Source organism: Peromyscus eremicus, chromosome 20 (genome assembly GCF_949786415.1).
Source record: "Peromyscus eremicus chromosome 20, PerEre_H2_v1, whole genome shotgun sequence".
Lineage (NCBI taxonomy): Eukaryota > Metazoa > Chordata > Mammalia > Rodentia > Cricetidae > Peromyscus > Peromyscus eremicus.
The window spans coordinates 30249428-30270430 of record NC_081436.1 but is presented as its reverse complement, the minus strand read 5'-3'; positions in this window follow the sequence as shown (position 1 = coordinate 30270430).

Here is a 21003-nt window from a genome sequence, read left to right as displayed (position 1 = left end):
GTGACAGAGGAATGATCAGCTGACCCTGACTCTCCACATTTGCAGATTGAAAAGGTCTGAGAATCTTTCTAAGCCCCTCCCTGTTCCTTCCTGTGTTTCTCTATCCTAATCTGGGTCTGCCCAAAACTCTATGGTTAATTTCTAGCCAACTGAATGTTGAGTTCACCCTCTAATTCAAGGTTTAACTTTATTGGCAGTCTCAGGATTGTCAGAGTGAACAAAATATCCCATAACAAATTCTAAACACAGCTCTGCAGGAAGCCATTAGTAATCAATCTTAGTCAACTTGTCAGCTAAAGCAATCAAGGTACCAGCAGGAAACACACCTATTAAACTGGAATTTTTGGAGATGGAATGAAGGCACTCTTCACAAATGGAGTGAGAGAACCATCAGCAACTGGTAATGTGGGGATGGGGAAGACATGGACACCCTACAGCAAAAGAAAAGATTAATGTGAGGAGCTGGGTTCAAAGCTGGAGTCAGGAGAAGGAAGGACAAGGCTGTGAACACAGACATGGACATCAATGGAGAGCCAGCACGGGGCAGCAACAACAGAACCAATCCCCACCCTCCCTCTTTCATCTGCCCTCTATCCTCAGACAAGTCATTGACCAAAAGCTTCCAGGAGCCATCAGGCAGTTGGATATATATGCTTTAGCTTTCAAATGGTAGTTTGACACAGATTGGTCATCAATGGATGCTGGCAGTGGTATGTTGAAAAAGAGTGTTGTGATTGATTAGTGATGTCTGCCAGTGTATGGCAATAGAGGGGTGGTACGAGTGCCAGGTATTGATCTTTCCTGAACTAGTTGATCCAGTCTCTGAGGTTCCTCTAAATTCTGGAAAATTTTAAGTCTCCCCATGGTATAGGGCATGACAGAAAGTTGAGCATGAGGAGACTCCTACATTTCGCATCCAGGAGGAGTCTGCTTTAGGGCAGGTCCCTGAAAGCAATCCCTGAAGCAATGAAGCTTTGATTTGGAATTATGTGGCTTTTCCAGAGCATGGTGCTCAAGAGATACCACAAAGGCTTCAGGGAGAGCAAGTTGGAAGAGGAGAGATACTGAACCTGGCCCCAAGTACAGTCTCTACAGAGCTGTTCTTCCTGCTTTCTTATATATATATATATATATATATATATATATATATATATATATATATTTAATTTTATGTGTATGAATGCTTTACAAGCTGTCGTGTGGGTGCGGGGAACTGAACCCAGGTCCTCTGAAAGAACAGCAGGTTTTCTTGGCAGGTGAGCCATCTTTCAGCATTCTTTCTCGACTCCTTAGACAAGAGCCTGGCACTACCTGCAGGTTGGGCCCTGGGGTGGGACTTACCCTCCCTACAAGGACAAACATCAGAGGGGACATTGGGGACCTTCAGCAGGTAGAATACGAGTGTGCCACTCAATGAGGGGTCTGAGCCAAGCACCAACACCACACATCTGGGTGGGAGCACAATGTCTGCTGCTTTTAACTGAAAGATTTCAGGAGAAATTTCAAATTTTCTATGCTTCCAAGTTGTGGCAGTAAAATGTCCTCTGTGTTCATGAGGGGCATGTTAATTATAGCTGAGAGCTCCAGAAAAGGCTAAGCTGGAATTTTTTTCTTCCCCTCCCCTCCCTTACCAGAGTTCTTTCATGATAGGCACCTCAAACTTTGGGTCTTGGAGACCTGGCTCTTCAGAAGGTCAGGGGCACAGGAAAGTAGAGGAAGGGGCAATAGACTTTATCAATTCTTAAGTGGGTTCCTGGACTTTAGTCTCTAGGGTTCATAAAACTAAGAGGAACAAAGATCGGGTGCCAGTATAGGGGCTGGATCTGTGGGCCAAACTGAGGCATCCTTCCAGAAACATGATGATGCTTTGGGAGATAATCACAAGACCAGGACACATCTGAGGCAGCTGGGACTGATGCTAAGTGTCCCTAGATACTCTCATGTCATCCTCCTTGAGTAAAAAGGAACATCTAACAAGATGCTTCGAAAATGGGAGCCATTGAATAGATGTTACTAATGATCACCCCAGGATGGCTTCAAGTGGTGCTCGAGTGGCCCTAGCTGATTGCTGGAGGATGGCTGTTGCAAAGGCCCTGGGAGGGCAGTGGGCTGAACTGTGCCCCAGGATTTATAACTAAAGCTTAAGATGTGATGGCTAAGGTTGATTAGGGTTAAGTGAGGTCATTATGCTAGAATACAATGGAACTGGGCTAGGGCCCAAGAAGAGCAGGAAGAGAGGAGAGAGAGCTTTCCCTTTGCCACAGGAAGATACAGCAAGAAGGCTCTCATTTGTCAGCCAGGAAGTAATTCTCCTCTCCATTTGCACAGGTAAAGGTCTGGAAAGAATGAGCTACCTGAGTTGATCTTAGGAGCTCTCGGGCTTTTGATGGATGCTGTTGAGGTAAGGAAGCTGTCTGTAAAAGGAATCCACCACAAATCAGAGCAGATATTTAGTGCGTCTTCCTGAGTGCCAGGCCCCAACCATGGCCGAGAGAGCCAGAGCAGTAAAAGTCGAAGAGTCAGTCTTTCCAGAGAAACACCACTGAGCCATTACTTCAGGAGGCTATGCAGGAACACGCCCACCCCGGTGTTCACCATGACTGCATAGGAAGGGGCCCTGCTTTCACAGTCCATCTCCGTCAGGATCTAAGGCCCTTAGCCATCACCACCTTCAACACAGGAAGAAGGTTCATCTAGAATTTCTCCAGTGGATGGGGGAGCCAGAGGTTGCTCTTCCTCACAGCATTTGTGCCTCAAAGGTATTCAGAGTATACTGGGATAGAAACAGGGATGAATAAGATAACATAGTGCTGGAATGTGAGATGAGGAAAACTCAGCAGGAGAGGCTTTTGATAGAGAGGGAGGTCAGGAGCCCTTTAGAACTTCCTCGTTCATCATTGCCCTACAGGAGGGAGTTGAGAAAGCGCTCTAGACAACACATACCTTGGTTTAGACTTGGGCTTAGGCAAGAGTTCTTTGGTTGAACAGAGGAAGGCCTGGATGCTCAGGTGCCTTTGGATTTGGGTGAGAGGATGTGTAAGTTTGAACACATTCGTAATAAACTCAGTCACCAGTAATGCATCAGTGTTACATTAAGGAAAGAAATCAAAGCATTTCCCCCTTGGTGTCATTTAACCAGGATTGAAATCAACTTTGAATTCCCTACTTCACGCTCTGTGTTTTCCATCCTCTTGTCTGTGTCTTAGAAAAGTCTGCTTCTGTGCCTGCCTGGAAGCTGTCTTGTGACTCTGTCCCTGTGTCTGTTTCTGTCCCTGTGTATCTTTGTGTGTGTCCCTCAAAGGGGGCTTTGCTCTGTATTTATTGAAGAGCACAGAAATCATCGCATGGGGAAGGAATGAGGGCGACTTTACAGAAATACTTAACAGAGTTTCATAAAAGACTAAACCACTGACCCCAACTAACCCAGATAACAAAGAGTGCCACAAACATCACCTGCTCTCAAGCAGCATTCCAGTGTTATGGGAAACACTTATGGCGGCTATTAACTTCGTAAGATCGCTTTCAACCTCCAGGTTTTCTGTTTTCAGCAAATGATTATTAGAACACATATGCATTACTCTGACTGGGGAGCATGGAAAAATACGTAAGATCATAACTATACATTAGCTTAGGTTATAACAGTTGATTACGGGCAATCTAAGGCAGCTAAGGTCAGTTATTACATTGTTCTATTAAAGGCAGGTGAAAACAGGCTGAGTACACAGCAGGAGAGCAGTCTTAAGTGATCTCAAGGAGTATTATGGACTCTCGATATGAGGTCCAGCAAAATTTCAGTCTTACAATGTAAGAGATATTTTTATCACAATGCATTGCCACAGGGGTGAGGCTGAGGAGGTGCCAGTGACCAGACTAGAAGGGCGAAGCGGGGAAGAGTTGGCTTCATGCTGCTCAAGCAGGTAGCTGAGGGAACAGTCCTCATTTTCCTTAACTCTTGACCACCTCCTCCCAAAGCAAGAGGGACAGCTACAGCCTCCTCCCTGCCCACATCTTTTCTCTCTGCTGGCTGCTTTGGCAACTAAACATGGCAAATTTGATTCATTTTCCTCAAAACCAGCCAACAATGGGGAAAGTGAGCCAGCGAGGCAAGAACGCACTCTTACAGGAGGCCTCCAGTGTGGCAGAGCTTTGCCTGAGTAAGTTTCTCCTGGGTTTCTGTATAGGTGGAGAGAGCTCAGCAAGCAAACATTTAGCACAGCCATCTCTGACTTAGCAAGTCTAGGCAAGCCTTGCTTCTAGAATCATCAACCCTGCTTCTCTAGTATCCGTAGCCCAGGAAGTAGCACCCACTGTAGTGAGGAAGTACAAGACATGCTTGGTTTAAAATGAGCCCCTTTGTGCACCGTCTCAACCCCTGGTCCAATCTAGATCTCTCTCCTGGCTTCCACACTCACCTCAGGAAGAAGTCTGCTTTGTTAGCACTTAGCCTCTTGTTTGTGGTTATTTCTCATCTGCCACTACCTGTCCCTAAAACACATACATACACACACACACACACACACACACACACACACACACACACACAGAGAGAGAGAGAGAGAGAGAGAGAGAGAGAGAGAGAGAGAGAGAGAGAGAGAGAGAGAGAGAAAGAGAGGGAGGGAGGGAGGGAGGGAGAGAGTAACGTTCTAATAAAACTGTCTTGTTTATCTTTGTATAAATCATACATTTCTATTTTTTCATTCCTTTGTAATTGTGCCCTGTTTCTTCAGAAAGCCTTTGCCTCCACCAAACTCACCTGATAACGTTCTTTAAATTTCTCTGAAACCTATTCAGCTGCATCTGAAATTCCCTGTTTGATGCCTTCCCTGATGGCTGAGCCTCTCTTGAGTTGCTTATAAAGTACATGCATGCTACATCCATGCTTACCCACTTACCTAAATTGGATGCTCCCTGGATGCAGAATCAGGATTAGGCTTTTCTATACATTCCGGTCTCAGAACCAGGCAAGGTGACTGTGGAGTATTTGTTGAATTGAGATAACTGAGTCAGGGTTAGCCCTAGCCCATAACTATCACAGCAAAACCCACCCAAATCCTAGAAAGGGAAGATGTATGGAATGCAGACCTTTCCACATTCCCAGCACAAGGGACAGTAGATGTGGTTGAGAACCCAGAATTGTTTTCTCATCAGACATTTCTTATGAAATCCCATACTACCCAGAGAGCAGGGGTTGTGAAACAGACTAGATATATTCTTGGACCCAGTGAGTGCTGGTGGTATATTTATAAAAAATGGAAAATCATTCATCCTGTATGCCCAAAGAATTAGGAGCCTCCCCTCTCCTTGGAAAGTGCTTAAGAAGGCTACCCTACTGAGGTTTTCAGCCTCCCATATCTTCTCTGTCTTTATGCCATCTCCTGGGAAAAAAAGGACTGGAAATGAGAAGTAGTGTGTACATCTTTGACCTCTGCCACTGGTCCTTAACAGCTCGATAGGTTGAGGACTGAGTGAGTAGTGTGTCTTTGGAAAATTGCCTCTATTTTTTCTGCACCCCTTAAATCCCAGCATGGTCAATTAACAGCAAAATCATCATCTATCCTGCAAGGCAGCACAAACCTATCTCCCCGATCCATCACTCTAATTAGCAAGGTTGAGAAGGACTTGCCTACTTTCAAGGCCTGCGCTCAAAAAGTCTCAGGAGAAGGGGCCTGGCTCAGCCTAGCAAGGAAGGCTATTGAAAACTTGAGAATTCTGAAATAAGATCCTGGGGTCATTTAGCCCTTGTTCTCTGAACTATAAACAACAGTAACCATCATGCCAACAGTATCAGAGCAGATACCACTTTTAGTGCCTATCAAAATATGTTCCAGATGTTCTAGTCCCGTAATACACTCTAGAAAAAAAAAATACTTGAGATGACCAGATGTGGTTACTGTGGCTCCACTGGGGACTTAGCTTATTTGGCCAACCAAGGGAAGCTCTAGGAACCTCTGCAGTTTTTTTTTCCCCAGGAGTAAGTTTAGACTTACTTGAAAATGAAATTTGTTTGCACAATATTTCATATTTCTTCTGCTCAATACAATCTTTAATTATAAAAACACCCCGACTAGGTGGCTCCCACATTACAGATAAGAAAAATGAGGTCTGGCATGACTGGTCCCAAGGTATGCACAACTCCCTACAAATTGAACTCAAATTCCAAGACTCCACATGCTCCAGTCTCTCCTGACCCTGGCTTTAAGAGAAGCCCGGATCTGCAGCCACACAGAGAGCTCCATAAAGTTTGTGCCTCTCTGTTAGTTCCTTGTGCTGGTTACCAGGCCCACACTGCTGGGAACACAAGAAGGGACAGAAGATGATCAAAGACTGAAATAGCATCCCCTGGACACCAAACACTGCGCTGAGCCGAGAACACACAGAAATGAAAATACCATAGTTCTTACTCTGAGTGTTCCCCAGCTAGAAAAAAACAAATGTCCAGAAGGCTGTACCGCTAGACAGCTCGAATCCCACCAAGTACAGGCTACGTGTCAAGTATTGTTCTGAGCACAAGCATTTCCCTGGAAGAGTATAAACTCGAGTTCCTAGAAGCAGCCACTCCAGTGTTAAAGACTCGGCAAGGCTGATTGGCTAGTGAGAGCTGCTGTGATAATGGAGAGCTACCATGTTACAGTGAAGAGCCAAATCAGTTTAGGCTATTGACAGCCCCGTCCATAGCCATGGGTTGCCTACCTACCCCTGTTTCTGACCTAACACTTTTGTGATTTTCATGTGAAACTTTTTGAGATGCATTAAGTTATAGAGCACTTCTACTAACCCAAAAGCTAAGGATGTCCTCAGATAGCATCTAAGAGCTATAGCAGGGATTTCATCATTCTGCAGTTACCTCTGTGGTGTCCAGAGATATGGGAATCCACAGGAGCAGAGGTAAGGAGATAGGCAAGTTCATATCCTCAAAACAATAGGAGTCATAAGGATCATCCAAGATCGTTGTTCTACAGAGGCCTTCTGTGGTGTCTAATAGATCACAGGAACCCTATGGGAAGAACCAGTGGGCAGCTGTTTACAGTGTCAGCAGATGTGGATAGCAAAGAAGGAAACTCAAGAGCTGGGAACAGTGTCATTCCGCTCAGGCAATAACAAAATTTGAGAGCTGATATCAGAAGGCTGATCTCCAACTCAACAGAAAATTGAAATGTTACTATCAGCTGTCTACACAAAGTACCTGTTAGAAGGCCAGGAAAATAACCTTTAAATCAAGATGTATCAGCAGTTACATTATCTGTCTAATAGAGACGTTTGACAGCTGTACAGGGAAAATCCAGCAGGCATACATCAGTATGCATGCGATGTCCTAGTTTGAAAATGTATAAAGCAAAATTTGATAGACTGAAATAAACCAGTCAGTGCAGAATCTGCTTCTAGGTGCATTTATGTAATTGTCTGAGGTCACACACTGAGGAATATTTTAATATAACTTTTTCAGTAGTTGATAATAGACTCAGCCAACCATAGCCCAGTAATTACAGAGAAGATCTAAGCCACACAGTTAACTTGCAATGAATGTGGCCAGCAACATAAAACTTCACCTTCTCTCAAGTGCACCGAAGCCGTTTGCTGTGTATGACCTCCAGTGGGCATACATTTTAAAAGAGTGACCCTGACTCCACAGGACATGTTTAAGAGTATCCAGGAAACTATGCCAAGATTGCATAATAGAAAACTCAAAGCATATGAAAACAAAACATTTTACATTTGATCAGACAAAGACAAAAAAATTATTTTTGTTATCTTTGCTCTCTTTTTTTCCCCCTTTGAAGCAAGCTTTTATGTATCCCAGACTGGCCTTGAACTCCTAATTCCAAAGCCTTCATCTCCCACATTCAGTATAACAATTTAAATGTCTCAACTGTCTAGAAAAGAACAGCAAACAAAATAGAAGAAAAATTGAATAAGATGAACAATAAAAGGTGAGAATAAACCAAGTATACCACAAATAGAAAACAGCAAAGTTCAATGAAGCCATGAAGGTACAGAAAAAATACACACAACCCCTCATCAAGGACTGGACTAGTCAGGATGCACACTGTGCCTTTGCCAGCACAGTAAATCACCGGAAAACAGTCACAAACCCACTCTCTTTCTGTAGACAGAACAGAATCTGAAAGTTCTAACCCTCCCAGATGAGCAAAGTGGCATGGCTATTTCTTCTGTCGCCTGGAGTCAGGTGGGCAGTAGTGAATCTGGGGAAGACCAGGCTCCAAAAGGACCAACTTGCACATTGTGACAGCCTGAGTGCCCACAGCCCTGCTTGAACCCAGAAGACACCCAAATTCAGACATGTAATTCTCCGGCCTGAGTATTTTCCTGAGTATAGTTAGGTACCAAACCCTAAAGGGATTTTTTTTTGTTTTGTTTTGTTTTGAGACAGGGTTTCTCTGTGTAGCTTTGTGCCTTTCCTGGAACTCACTCTGTAATCCAGTCTGGCCTCGAACTCACAGAGATCTGCCTGCCTCTGCCTCCCAAGTGCTAGGATTAAAGGCGTGTGCCAACACCACCTGGCCCCCTAAAGGGAACTTACCAGCTTGGAGACCTTGAACTTATGCCCTCTTTCCCTTGCTGTCAAACACCAGCTGTAGTTGATGGCTCAGTCTTTCACTGCACCACCACACACTAGCCATCGATGTCCCATGGCTTACCAACTACAAAATATATAAAAGCATGAAAGAATTTTCCACCTTCACTATTAAATTTGTTAAACATTTCTGTCCAATGGTGGCCACGTCACACTGTGGAGGGTTGGTTCTCTGTTTCCACCATACGGGTCTGGGAACTAAACTTGGGTCATCAGAGCTGGCAACCTTCACCCACTGAGCCCCATCTTAACTATTTTTATTGTATTGAACATATTTTCAGGGTACAATGCGGTTATTTGGCAGATGTGCAGTGAAATATGAAACGATGAAGTTGGGGTGACTAAACATGTTGATCTCCTGACTGTCCATAACCTCTAGTGACCACTATCAGTGGCTATTTAGTGACACTGGACTGGACAAGGATCTCCCTCACGAGATGCAGACAGTTGGGGTTTGTTTTTGAATGGCTGCTTTGAAAGTGAGCTTCTGTATACCACTGAGAGCAGTAACAAAAGAAAAGGACCAGGGAAAAGAAATATATAAGCCCAGCTCTTGTAGGAAGACTGTGAGGTCTCTGAATGATGGCTCTCCTCTTGGCAGCCATGTGGCAGTCCTTTGTGCCACGTGCTCTGGGAGTGTGGAGTTGCTGCACAGCTGCTTGCCCACCACTGCGGAGACAACAGCATTCTCCGTGGGGCTGCAACTGAAGCAGGCCCAGCCACCTGCCTGCTGCAGGAGAGGACAGAGGAAAAGCTTGGGGGTGGAAGCACACTTCAGGCGGGAGGGAACCTGCTCTACAGCTGCAGGGAATGGAGCTTATTGCTACCGCTGCAGCATGCTGAGAGCTGAGGTAAGGCTAGGAGCCACCTCATTAATCAAGACTGTGACTTTCATGGAGGCCATGATGTTAATACTTTATTAATCGATTAACTCATTCACACACTCCTCCTTTTTACCTGTGAGTCTACTTAAAAGCTTTTTGCTTTTTTTTTTTTTTCCATGCAAAATGGGGTTATAACACAAGTTTCTGCGGGTCTCTGTTATAACCGTTGGTGAGAATTAAAAGGTACCATTGTGGGCTCCGGCAGGGAAAAAGGTGCTTAGCAGCATGGGCCTTGTTGAAGGTCTGTCCTGTGAGTCTTCTAGCCTTTGTCTCCAGCTCTCAATGCCTGCAATAGCCCAGCTTCCTAAGATTTCATCTTCCTGAGTCTTCCTAAAATTTCATCTGTGTTTGTGGGACAGACTGACCAGGAAAATAAAGACTGTTCTATTGTCCTCACCTGTCATGGTGCATCTTGTTCACTCAGCAATGAGGCACCCTCAGGGTGGAACTTCCAGATCTAGCAGAGCAGTAGATGAACAACAACAAGTTGGTAACTAACCCACCATCAGCTGGGCTGGGGGAGAACGGTCAAGGCTCATCTTCGTTGTCCACGTGCCTAGATTCGGAATCACTTAGGAGACATACCTCTGGCACCTCTGTGAGGGACTGTCTAGAGAGGTCTAGCAGAGCAGGGAAGACCCACCATCCCTGGGCAGGGGCCCAGACTGAATAAGAAGAGGAAAGGGAGGAAGTGAGAGCAAGCTGAGCATCAGCATTCATCTCTCACCTCTTCGGGACTGTGGATGTCACGTGACCAGCTGCCTCGGGCTCCTGCTGCCACACCTCCCCTGTGGTGAGGGAATGGACCCTCTAACTGTGAGCCAAATGAACCCTTCCTTCCTGACATGGATTCTTATCAGGTATTTTGGTCACAGCAATGAGAAAAGTAGCCAAATTCAGAATCAGTAACCGAAGCCGGGAAGTTGCTCAAGGTCTCGTTTGCGATTTATGGGAGTTTAGACTTCTCCACACCCATGGAGCAGAACTTCGGAGGCAAAAAGGCTTGCCCACAGGTGACCCTGAGTTCTTTGATAAATGACTTAATTTTCCTCTACCCCTGGATAGCTTTAGCTTGATCATAGGTCATAGATCTTGAATAAGTTTTGATTCTACACTCATGCACAGTGTGGCTTGAGTTTTTCCTTCTCATACTGTCACTGTCTAGGTGCTAAGATGACAAGGGAATGAATCTGAATCTATTGAAGCCATTGTATAAAACTAGAGTGACAGCTGACACCTTCTCTGGTTTCAGTTGCACATGGTCATCCTCAATCCAAAAACATTAAAGAAAAAAAATCCCAGAAGCAAATAAGTTTTAAACGGAAGGCTGAATGTGCAGTTCTGTTCCATCTCGCTCTGGGTGCAAATCCTCCCTCATCTCACTTCACACTGTGCTCACTTCTGTTAGTCACTTAGCAAGCCTGTTCCTTGACTGACGACTGTGGCATCATGGTTCTTACGTTCCAAGAACCCTTATTTTATATAACAATGGCCCCAAATAGCAAAAGTAATGATGCCAGCAGATTGATTCTGGCCAAGAGAGACTACGAAGTGTTTCCTTTACTTCGTGAACAAAAAAAGAAAATTCTTGTATTGTTTGTTTTTAAAAGTCATATACTGAAGATGTTAAGACCTACAGGAATTTTTATTGTTGGTCTCATATAATTTTAATTTAGAAGTCATTTAAAGGATAAAGGCTGTGTATATCCTAATCATAGAGATACCTGAATCTTGTTTTTCTAGGAATAGTATTCTTTCACCACAGAGCCATATTCCCAGCCTCTTTAATTTTGTTTATACTTATCCTCTATCATTTTCCTTGATCATGCTTATTGGATGTTGTCCAAAGTGTTAGTGTTGCAAAGAAATAACACCCTCTTCCATTTCTGCTTAATAATCTTGTATTTATACCTCATGTATGTCAAAGGGTACAGGAAAGAGATACTGTGCCCCTTTTCAGCTTTTCTGACACTTCGGTCAACAATTGTTAAAGCTCTCTTTGTTCCTAGTGTAAAACGTATTTGTTCTCTAAAATCTTCACTCTTAGCCAGTTGCAAAAGATTGACAGTTGTCAATCACAATTTCTTCCTTGAAATCCAAGTGGTTATCTTCTTTAGGATATGAAGGCAGCCAGCTGATGCCCCTTTCAGGCTGGACTCCATCTACCTTCCACCCTGATTTCTGTTAGGTGTAACTGTTTCAGCAGACTCTTCAACAGAGCTGAGAGGAACGTGACAGCATGCCTGGACTCCCTCTCCATTCTTCTGTCTGTTTTCAGAGCATGCCCTACACCCTTGCCCACTCCTGCTTGAGTAAATCTTGAGTAAATCTCAAAGCCAGGTCTCCCAGCATCAAGGCCACAGCCTGCATGACTGAGTGACCCCTTTTGTTCTGGGTCCTGAAGGGGATGGGTGAGAGGCCCACCGCTTCCAGCAGATCAGGAGAAAGTGAGATCAGAGCTGAGATGAGTCGTGAAAGAATAAGCAGCTCTTTGGACGCACAGCCTGAAGCCACCCAGCCCCTGGGTTCATGGTAGCGTAGCACAAGGTCCTGCTGAGGAAGACAGGAGCGGGGCAAGGCAAGGCCCAGGGCTGTGGATGGACATCTTGATTGTCAGAGCAGAGGAGGATTGTCAGCCGTACGTCTGAGCTGCCGGTTCAGTTTCTTCCTTTGAGCTCCACCAATAACCTGTGATTCCTGAGCCTCTCTTATCATCCCTGCTCAGGACTTAGTTAATTAAAAGAGGCCACAGTGGACAAATGGCCTGGAAAGGAGGTATTTTCCTGTCAGACCTCAGACATCTTTATAAGAGAGACTTTAGAAATAGTGTAAAACTGATGGAGAAGCCGAGGGAAAGTTTTGGACCACCTGGAGGTCAAGTGCCAGACCAAATGGGAACTAGCTGGTGGGCACAGATATCCAAGGCATGACTTCAGAGCACTGGGGTTCGGTGACGTTATCCTGAAGGCAGGGTACCAACTCCATTTCACCCTCTTCTTCTACAAACTCTTAGGATCTTTTACTGAACCATAGCAGGGAACCTTCTAGGAAGAAACCATATTGGCTGCAGGAAGAAGGCAGAGCCTCAAAAATATTGCAGTGTGGAAGAGCATGTTCCAGGAAGCAGATTCCATGAACTCATAACCTGTTGACAGAGGGTTATTTCTAAAGGACAGGAACAGTGACCGAGTCCCAGCCCTCATGGTTCCCCCACACCGTGACCTTACTTCTAACAGTGCATCTCTGCCAAGATGCCTCTGTTCACTCTACATCATTAAATCCTAACGACTCTTCCAGATAAGAGAACCTGGAGCACCTTGCACTGGGCAAAATCCTTCCAGTAGCTATGTTACATCATCTTCCACCATGAGATCAGCTGAGGACCATACAGGTCAAAATGACCATCCAGAGTCTATTCAGGTTTGAGCCAGAGCCTTAGAATTTGAAACTCACACAGCCTGTGAGTTACCCGGAGGGCATGCACCATGCTCATCTTCAGCTAGCTACATGCTTGTCTTCTTGTACATCTATAAGGCTCTCTAATTAGTATCTAGGTCATTCCCTGTTGGCCACACCTGTCTCAGAGGATGATAAATGTCCAGGGCCTCGGTGTCGTGTATTTGATGGCTGCCTGTGATGGTTTTACTGAGTGGATTCTAATGCACCGCCACAGAGAGGCCTGAGGAACTTACCGGGCTCTGCTGAGTGACCTTAGACAACTCACTTCCCCTCGGTCCCTGTTTTTCTACCAATGATAAGAATTTTTAAAATTTTGTGAATGTCCAGTTTTCTTCTTTTTACCAAAGGTCATTGCGTGGTACCTCACGGAGAACTGTAAAGTGAGATCCCTTTCCACACTCTATGTCCAGGCACCCCCAATCTTCATTGGTTTAACACCTATTATATACAATGCAGGAGTCTCCCCACTATGTATGATTTACATGCTGCTTCTACCTTGACAAGTCCAGCCAGCCTCCTATCATCAATATGTAGTTGATAATGTCATAATCTGAGGGATCTCACATGCTCTAGATCGCTTCAGACTATGTGATGGCAGGAGGTGCATTGGGTAAGAATGTACATGTATACTGTTGTCTACCTCACATGAGTGTAAACATTTATGAGCCTGCCTTTTGCTTTAATAATGACCAAGGTCACTGTATCAATGGACCTTTCAGAGGTCCAAAAAGTCAAGCAGTTTTGAATACAATAGGGAACAGAACCGGGTATGAGATATTCATACATAGGAAGGAATATAAAAAGGATCCATGCATGTATACACCCATGCATGGAAAGCAACCGAGCTCTAGAACACACTAGTAGTGTTGGTGACCCTAGCATTACAGGAAGTTAGAAACCCCATGGGATCATCTCACTCACAGGAGGCCCCCCCTTCCCGCAGTTGGTCAGTTGGTCTCCCTGTTGGCCACATCCCAGCATAGATGCCCCATAGGCTACACTTCAGTGGCTAGAGGTACAGCCCATTTTTTAGAGAGAGAGGTGAAGCCATAAGGCCAGACGAGGACCTTGGGACAGCTGCACAGAATGAATGAGTGCAGCTGGCCCACCAGAGAGCCCTGAAGAATGCAGATCCTTTGAGTTAGAAAGGGAATAACAAACCCATTCAAGAACAAAAAATCCCTCAAAGTGTTTGAGGGACCAAGAGACTATCGCAGGAAGAGAACTGAACCAGAACAGCAGGGAGTATCAAAGCCTGAGAGAAGGGCAGCTTCACAGGGGGGCAAGCGCTGCTGGGAGATAAAGGCTGAAAGAGCTTCTAAAAACGAGTAGTGGTGTTGTGCTCTTATAACAAGGTAAAACAGTGAATGGATTTAGGGGAGCATTAGAGACCAGGAAAGGCTCAGAAAGCCAATTGGTTATTCCTCTGGCTCTGTGATGGGTTAATAGTGATCAGGGAAACCAGACTAATACAGACCTCCATCAGTGTTCTGCCACCAACTATATGTAGGGCCCCAAATGAATGCCTGTCCTCCCTGGTCTCTGGTTTTACTGTGTACGAAATAGGTGTGCTAACTACTGACAGCTTGCAAGGTCCTGTGATTCTGGAGGGAGAGGGGAAATGTGAAAGCATTCTTTGAACTGTCTGTTAGTGCTTTGAACTCACAGGGTGAGGCTAATGGGGAGACTTGGCGACAAACTGCTGGTCTCAGGTGTGAGCCGGGGACTTTGATAGGCACTCACTCTCCTCAGTGTCACCGTAGACATCACAAAGCCCGTGTCATTGTCCAAACTGATGAAAGGGACTTTGAAGTGTCCAAAAAACTAAGTGCCAAGGGCAGACTTTTGAAAGCTCTTGGTTTTACTGCTCCCAACCTGGAACTACCCTGAGCGGCCAGGCCCTGAATTCACTTACTCTTAAAGCCCTCTGGAACCTGACACCCTGCAGAGACAAGACCAAGGCTTGCTCATCATTTATCTCCTACCCGGTGATCAGCGCAGGCCACAGCATATGGGATATGGACAGGAGTGAGGAAATACATGCTAACAAGGAACGAAGAGGAGGATTGTCATCCCTGAAAGAACAGAAAAGACTTTGTGGTGTGGAAAGCAACTGGGCAGAACTTTGAAACGAACAAGGGACTGGATGGGTACAAAGCAGAAAGAGAAGCTAATTAGTTTATGTCTAGACAAGAGAGTAAACAAGAGTGCAAATCGGGGCTGGTTGGATGGCTCACTGAATAAAGGCGCTTGCTGCCAAGGCTTGTGACCTGAGTTCGATTCCCAGGACCCACACCATACATACATGCACCCACAGTAAATAAATATAAAACAAGCTAAAATTGGAAAGGGAGACAGACAAAAGCACAGGATGCAGACAGCACAGAGCCAGACAGTGGCTGAGAATCTGCACGCTTTCTGGCTCATCTTGGGGAAAGTTATGTACTGGATGCTTTCCCCTCATCACTGCACAGGAGCTCCACAACAGGGGACCACATGGCCTCTGGTTGTTCTAGTCCAGGCTCCACCACCTATAAGAGGTGGCCTTGGGAAGCCTAAGGAACTTCTTTAGGCCTATGGGGCCTTGTCTGCCCAATAAAAGTATCTTGCTCATTCAGGGAACTGTGTGAAAGGTAAAGGATGTGAGTCCCACCCACACCCAGCAAAGACCCTAGCAGGTTCTCTATTCATGTCATCCTGTGCTTCCAGGCAGCCTAGGACTGAGGTCCTCAATAGTCCCTGCTACCCTGGGACAATGAGGAGCATGGGGATGCAAGAAGCCAAGAACGCAGAAAATCATTATTTTTTCCAAAGTTGGATCTGCATGGTAGCCTTGAAATGGTGCAGAATCCCAGCGCATCATTGTCCCTTCCCAAGCTCTATTTTTACCCTGTCTCACTTGGTCTTGTTCGTGAGATTCTGTCTCTTGCTGCAACGACAGACATGAGGCTGGATGGGGAGCAATCAGAGACAGATAGATAAGACCTGCTGGATAGTAGCTTAAAGCTGGGATGCATCTTCCTCTCTGGGGCTCCTCCAAAGCCCTTTGAGTGAGGACAGAAGGGAGCACACACCTCTGCCTACCTCCGGGTCAGTGCCTAAGGACCACACCAGGGAGAGAATTAATTTTATGCAGAAGTGCACTGTTATTTGAGAAGCATTTCTGGTGCTCTTACTCCTAATGAATCAGTTACCATTTGTCATTTTGAAGAAATGCTTTAAAAATCATTTGAAAAAATATTCACCAGATTTGTGTATAAAAAAAATGTGCTGAATAGAAACCCACACTGGGCATCTGCCCTTGAGTCCAGGGCTTGGGGGAAATATGGCCTTGGGCTGGGAAACACATAACTTCAGACTAGAGAATCGCGGTACAGGGACTGAAATCCACTCTTTTGTCCTTTGCTTTCTCTGCGTCTGTATCAGCTTTGTCGTTTAACCCTCACAGCAGGCATGCAGGGAAGAAAGGAATAGAAAGTTGTTTCTTCCACAAGGAGTCCTGGGTCCAGCAAGGTTATACGATATGGCTGTGGACTCCCAGGTTGCCATGGTGAATTCCACTCCAAAAAAAATGTACCAAAGCCAAGAAGCAAGTGTGCTTCTGATAGAAGAAAGTAGATGTTGACAGACACCCCAAGGGAGAAGGTAAAAGGCAGTGTAGGAGTTTGAAGGCCTCAGTGTTGCTTGCAAGAAAGGCAGACCCCACCCAGGCAAGGAAGATCTGTCTGTGGCAAATTCAGATCCGCGGTGGACCACCCTCCATGGGGCCAGCTGTTTAAATGGGATAATAAAAAGGCCACCCAAAGGTAATCTAGTTGACAAGATGGAAGGGCTCAAAGGAAAAAAAATTAAAAGGATCGAAACATATGATGAAGTAAATTTTTCCACTTTTTTTGTATTTTATTAGTCCTTTGAAATTTCATGCAATGTATTTTGACATTCACCCCAGCTCCTCCCCAGATCCATCCTGCCCTTTCTTCTACTGCAGGAGAACATGTGGATGAGAACTAATTTGACCCAAGAGCTGTAGTTAGGAGTCTTCCGGTTACCTCACCCCAAAATTCTGTCTCCAGCTCCTCCATCACAGCAAGCAGGCTTTCCACTATACCATACTTTGCTACAGATACCATTTAGTCCTCTACGTGTTCATGAGTGACTGTCCCTATGTTCTAGAGCTTAGGGGAGCTTTCCCTCTTCCTGGGGGTGTTTGGAGACAGGTTAAGATAAGGACATGCCACAGCCCTCTCACCTATCCATGAGGGTGTATCACCAAGCTGGTAGCTACAGTTGGCCCCAAACTATGAAGGAATTAATTTGCACTTTCTAGAAAGACTAAATGGACATATTCTGCCCTATAAGCCTTGAAAGTGTCTTCAGGTATGGATTTTTTCATCCATAAATAAGCATGGCTTGTTGTTACCTACAGCCTGGTGGCCTACTTCAGAACAGCTATGTGGAGAGAAACCTGCCTTGGACACACAGAGCCCTGTGAGATACAGCCTTGACCCTGCCACATTGGTGCTTTTCACAAGTGATGGATGTGTACATTTAGTAGACGTCATTCCTCCATGGTGGATCTTACCACACAAGGCCATGACTTAGTGATTTTGCAAGAACCTTTACGAATACGGCCATCTCACAGCTATTGTGTCCAATGATCCTCACCCTCTACCTGTTGCAAAAGCCATCTGCAACTGGAAAAGGGGTACTGTCCCCCATGGACTCATGTTTTGAAGGCTTGGTGCTCATTGAGTGACATATTTAGGGAGCTCATGGAAACTTCAGGAGGCAGGACTTAGATGGAGGAAATAGGTTATTAGAGTAAGGGCATGCGTTTGACATTTATACCAGGTCCCCTCCTTTCTCTTTTCCTGTTGGCCGAGAATTGAACAGCCTCTGCCACAGGCTCTCTGGGACGAGATGTTCTGTCCATGTGGGCGGGGCTACATGAACATGAACTAAACCCTTGGAAACCAGGAACCCAAATAAATCTTTCCTCCACAAGATGTTTCTGACAGGCATTTGTCACAGTGGCAAGAAAAGAAACTCACGTCTGTTTTTAGCCACCTGAGAGAGTGCTGTAGTGTGACAGAAGCAGTGGTTGACACAGTGACACCCTCAGACAAGGCCCTGGAGCCAGGCCAGACTCGGGTCCTGGAAGGGGAATCTGTGACCTCTAGCAGGGGACAGTTTCCCCGGGTCCCTCTTTCTTCATTTTGGAATAGGAATCATGATCCCAAACTTACCTTATTGGGTTAGTGTAAAGAATAAACAACAGATGTTGATGAAACCTAGGAGGCCTGGTGCCTAGTTCAATTAAAATCTTCAAGGTTGGTTCATTTTAAATTTTTAGTGGTGTGTGTGTGTGTGTGTGTGTGTGTGCGCGCGTGCGTGTGCGCGCGCGTGCACATGTGTGCGTGCACACATGGATAAAGAAATCAGAGGTTGATGTTGGATATCAATCACCCTTCACATTATTTTTTGGGCTAGGGTCTATCACTGAACCTCGGGCCTACCAGTTTGGCTACACTGACTGCCCTGTGAGTCCCCAGTACTTCCCCAGCACTGGGATTATAGGAATGCTCACCTCACCTGGCTTTTGTCTGGGTACTGAGATTTGAATTCAGGTCCTCATGCTTATGCAACAAGCACCCTGCCAACTGAGCCATTTCGCTGGTCCCCTTTTAAAAATTTTTGTTCTAGCACAAAATTTCATCCACTGCTCCTCTACGCATAAGTATTCATTTGGTAAACTTGGTCTGTCAATATCCACTGAGGAGCTACCATGGATGGAGCGCCCAAGGGAAGCATTGCAAGCTGAGAGCCATCCTCACCTTCCTTTAAGGCTGTGCCATGGGTTTGCTAAAACTGTGAGTGGCAAAACACTCTGTACCTGCAAACTGTCAGGCATACCACAGACATATGCTGGGGGGAGGGGGGCATACCACAGACATATGCTGGGGGGAGGGGGGCATACCACAGGCATATGCTAGGAATAATACAGGCATATGCTAAGCATACCACAGGTATACTCTCCCTTAGTTCTAGATAGGCTATTCTGGGGCTAGAATGGTGAAAGGGGACCAGGACCCCTTAAGGACAGGAAGCCAGGAAGACCAGATGCAAGGAAAGAAAGCAAAGGGGCCATGCATAAGCATCTGCTTGGAGCAGAAAGAAAGGCACTGTAGGAGGCCCTTGGTGTGCATTGTTCCCCCAGGAGCAGGAAAATGTCCCTGAATGTTTTTCCTCTTCTTCCTGAGTCCTAGAGAAGCAGTGCCTTCAGTCCCTTACCAGTAGGGGGCACTCTCGATGACTTCAACACAAAAGTGGGTGTGTGTGTGACATGTCTGTCCTAGATGGCAGCTCTTAGAGGCCAATGAGGTCCTTTGACTTGCTTCCCTTCCATTAGGACTTCAAGGACACATACTCTAGAGGACAGCTTCCAATGCCCTCATTGGATATGAGTGACATTCATTCACCTGGTTAGCCACCCATGTGTCTGGGTTAGTTTGTTCAGTTGTCCATTTCTACCTGCCCCAGTTTATGCCATAATAGTTACTATCATGGCTTAAACCACAGCTCCTGGCCATCCCTTTCCTCTCAAAGGGAACTCATAATCCTCAGTCAGCTGGCCTCCATCCTCCACCCCAGGCCTTCTCCATATTCCCCTTCTTCAACTCTCCCTGCCAATTCCTTACATCCATGGCCTCTGGCTCTTCCTCCCCCAACAGGCCCCTGCTGTTGAACTTCCCTGGCCCATCACACTTTCCCACAGAGGCCTGCTCTCTTAGTCTTCCAGTTGCTGAGATGAGACACTGGTGAGGACTTTTGTCATCATCCTAATTAAAATGCAGCCCATCCTGGCCATAGCTCCTTCCTACGCCCCATTTATCTGCATTGCTCTCAGCAGCAACTGGCATATTTATGTCCAATTATCTGCACCCAACACAGTCAAATGGTTTATGACATAATCTTCATGAGGCAGGGAGTTTAATCCATCTACCATGTCCCCATCTCTCTAGGGCCTAGAACCAGGCCGAGCACATGGCAGACACTTCAAGAACTATACGATAACATGGCAATCCACACACACAGCATCCAAGTTTGCAGGGCTGGAAAAGGGTGAGTCCAGAATTGAATCTAGATGTGTGTCTTGGGTCTCTTTCCTGAGCTGTGGACAGAAAGTTTATTAGGGAGAGGAGTAAAGTAGCAGGTTGATGTACATACTTTTGTGTCTGCCTCACTGCACTTCATGTGATGTCCTCCAGGCTCACTCATGTTGAAGACAAGATCCCATTCATTCTAATTGTTATGTATCCATCCTTTCTGTTGTGCTCAAAGTGATGCCTATGTAAATTACCCCAATTTGATCATTGAATAACTATATACAGGAGCCTAAACATCACTTTGCATACCATGTATGTCCAACACCTCATGCATATCCATGCTTATTACAGCATTCCTCCTAATAGAAAAGCAGTCTAGGTACCCACAGATGACCTGACCAAATATATATATATATATATATATATATATATATATATATATATATATATATATGTATATATATATATATGATCTAATACACTGTTGTAGAATATTAGTTGGAGATGTGTTATATTCATTTTATGCTGTGGAATATTTGTTTAATGATGCAAAGATGTGTTGTATTCTTTTATGTTTCATTTGTTTAACTCTGTGAAGCTGTGTTCCTTTGCCTGTCCAAAACATCTGATTGGTCTAATAAAGAGCTCAATGACCAACCATATAGCTAGGCAGGAGATGGATAGGCTAGGCTTGCAGACAGAATAAATAGAAGGAGAGAAAGAGAAGGGGGAGAAGAAAAAAAAAAGAAGGGAAGGAGGATGCCAGGGGCCAGCCATACAGCCACTCAGTCAGACATGGAATAAGAAGAAAAGATATACAGAAATAGAGAAAAGTAAAAGCCCAGAGGCAAAAGGTAGATGGGATAATTTAAATTAAGAAAAGCTGGCTAGAAACAAACCAGGCAAAGGCCAGGCATTTATAAATAAGAATAAGTCTCCATGTGATTATTTGGGAGCTGGG